The 3,059-nt window shown below is 36.7% G+C and overlaps 1 protein-coding gene across 8 annotated transcripts in view; it reads left to right on the top strand.

Annotated features, from left to right (window-relative positions):
- Grik1 (glutamate ionotropic receptor kainate type subunit 1) overlaps positions 1-3,059 on the top strand; it is a 379,400-nt gene that overhangs the window by 3,909 nt on the left and 372,432 nt on the right. The window lies entirely within an intron of this gene.

Genomic DNA, 3,059 nt, shown 5'->3' with positions numbered 1-3,059 from the left:
CGAGTCTAAGCCCCACACCTGGAACTCTTGGTATTGCCATCTGATCTTCCTACTTCACACAAGATGGTAAAATACCAGGTTTGCAGCTTATAACAAGGAATTGCATTACATTTCACGCCATGTAGTTAAACATCCTATATAAAGAAGTTGGCATATACTTATATAAATATATGGGAATCTATAGGTTGGCATATAATTCTTCGGGTTCCTGCATTATGTTTAAGAGATTATGTTATGTGGATTGCTTATGTTCCCCAAAGCACCATTTTGACAAGACCTTAACACAACTACCCTCAGGTTTCAGCTTGGATTTGTGTTGTCTGTGCCTTTGCTTCAGTGAAGTTGTGAATAAATACCAGAAGTTTAAAATTATCCTTATTTGAAGTAGGCATTCAAATGATGGAAACAAGCAAAAATATGTGTCTCTACTCTTTAAGCTCTTGATTCTTCTTTTGAGTTAATATTCTTTATTCAACACACATCCAGTGAATTGTTCTCTGTGATTACACTCAGAATTCCTGATGCAGTAGATACAACAGTTAGCAAAAGGATGAACTCATGTATCCCTAGAAGCCATAATTGTGATAATTTAAAAATTCTTACTATTTAAATTTTTATTGGCCTCTTACTATTTTTGAATACTATTTTAGAGAATTTTAGTGTATATACTGCCACTGATTTACTTTATTTTGTAGACAAGAAGAATCATATTAAGGCCCACAAATGCATGGAGTGGATGTACTTATGTTGCTAAAGCTGGAAAGGGAGGTTCGAGGAGAGTGGGTCCTGTATTAAAAGATCCATTTGTCTTAGACAGATTCATACTTGGAGAAAGACTGGTCTTGGGGAAGCATGTTGACCCTCACACTAAGTTGCAATCTGCAGATAGCTCTCTAAAGGGTTGTGAAGGTCTGTGCCATCTTAAAAAACCATAGAGTTCACAACTGAGGATAACACACTCCTGACATCAGCAGATCATTTGCCTTATGATTTTTCTATGTATCATTTGCTTTCAAGGTCAATATTGATTTTGTAAGCCTGATGCTTATACCATATACCTCTCAACTTTGTTTTTTTTTTTCTGTAGTTTGTGGTCTGATTTTCATTGAGGAAAATTGTGATTTGGTGACTTTGACTGAATTATACTATTACATGTTAGAAATGTGGATATAGGAAGCTATCTTTTCTGGCATTTATTTTTAAGCATCATGCATTTAACTTTGGTGTACTGTGTATGGATCAGCATATGCTTTTACACATATGTGTAAATGGTGCTGCAATCAGATGTCGGAGAAGCAGACGGTTCCTTTCAGTTGTTTGGAGATGACTGACAATGAATATGGCTATATTTGATGCTGTAGATTGGATGCTGTATATTGGATGCTGTTAGCAGCAAGGAAGCAAGCTCCCTTTGGAAACCATTCGTCCAATGTAATCAGGCTGGGGAGGAAAATGGACATCTATACCTAGAAAACATTGTTTTAGCTTGCTGCATAGTGCACTGACGTAGTTCTGAAGGAGAGCGGTGGAGACAGTGGTGGCATTCCCATAGACTTCCTCAATTTCCACTTGTTTAATTTCATATAATAAAAATAATGTTATCCATGTCCTGAAAATTTGTATATTATATTTGAATTAAAAGACAGAGTGATGAAGAAATCCAAGTAGGAGAGTCATGTTTCTGACTGTCATTGTAACACTGACCTAGCATCAGAAGCTCAATTATAGACATGTGGGTTTGATTTGAAGGTGAATTGTGGTAAAGTACATATGACAGAGAACTCAATGAAGACATTCCTCACTTTCTCTGTTACGGGGTAGGACAGAAGGTCTGTGTTCTAGAATGGTCTCTTTCTTTGACCTAGTGTGTGAAATTACCCTTGCTTAAAAAAAAAGCATAAAGTGAATTTGTATATCACAAATACATTGAAATCTTTAGGGGAAAATCCTCACAAAACCCCTTTTCTTGTTCAAACCTGAATCAACCCCATTTTTACTGTCAGAAAATTCTTGATGTACCACAGGTTCAACTAAACTCGTGAGTCAAAATGTGGTAGAAGAAAAAACACTGACCAAAGAAATATAAACAAAACACTGAAATTTCAACACGTTTAAAACTCACAAGGCCTAAGCCCTGCTAATTCTGCTGCCTTTTTGTGTGATACATTTTCATAGAGATACTAAAGGAGGTTTAGAGACTAATGTTCATTGTGAGTTATGGCTAAGACACATATCTTGATTTTTAAATTATACTTGTACTTACTGGAGTAGGGTATGCACATAGCATTCTGAGAATGTGGAGACCAGACACCAACTTATATTTCTCCTTCCACCATATGGGTTCCTGAGATCAAACTCAGGCCATTTTATTTCATAGAAATCCGATAATTGTTTTTAATTTGAAGAATGAAATATCGTTATAACTTACTATTTTCATTTAACAGTACAAAAACGAATGGATAAAAGTAAATTATTTAATATACGGAACAAATTCAAAACTAGTCCATGTTAAGGTAGAACATCCATTTTATTTAATGGCTCATTAAAACACAATCTATACAGGCTTATTATTTATACACATGGAGTTCCTAGCTCTGTCAACCAAGAAGGCTTGAAACAATGGCATCCCAGGAGCTCTCTATGAAACTAACACTCAGGTCTCCTCCCAGCGAGGAATGGTAACTGGTGATGAAAATCAGCACACTGCTGCTGAAATACATCCCAGTAACGGGGTGAGATAGTGTTTTCCCAAGTCCCACTGATGCTCTGTTAAAAGGAGAGCCAACTGGCTGGTCTCTGGTGTATCTGCACTGGTGTGGGAAACAGGAATAAGGAAATGGGAAAAGTGAGAGGTTTCCCAAAGGAAAAAGAGAAAAAAAGACAAGTGATGGGGCTCACTGTAGCCAATGGTAAAGACTTGATCGTATTTACACTCACTGTAGCCAATGGTAAAGACTTGATCGTATTTACACTCGATGTAGCCAATGGTAAAGACTTGATCGTATTTACATTCAATGTGGTATGGTACAAAAGGAAGCTTGACTGCCTGGTCTTCTTTC

Source organism: Microtus ochrogaster, chromosome 2 (genome assembly GCF_000317375.1).
Source record: "Microtus ochrogaster isolate Prairie Vole_2 chromosome 2, MicOch1.0, whole genome shotgun sequence".
NCBI lineage: Eukaryota > Metazoa > Chordata > Mammalia > Rodentia > Cricetidae > Microtus > Microtus ochrogaster.
Note: the sequence above shows the minus strand (reverse complement) of the source record. Positions and strands in the feature narration are given on the sequence as shown.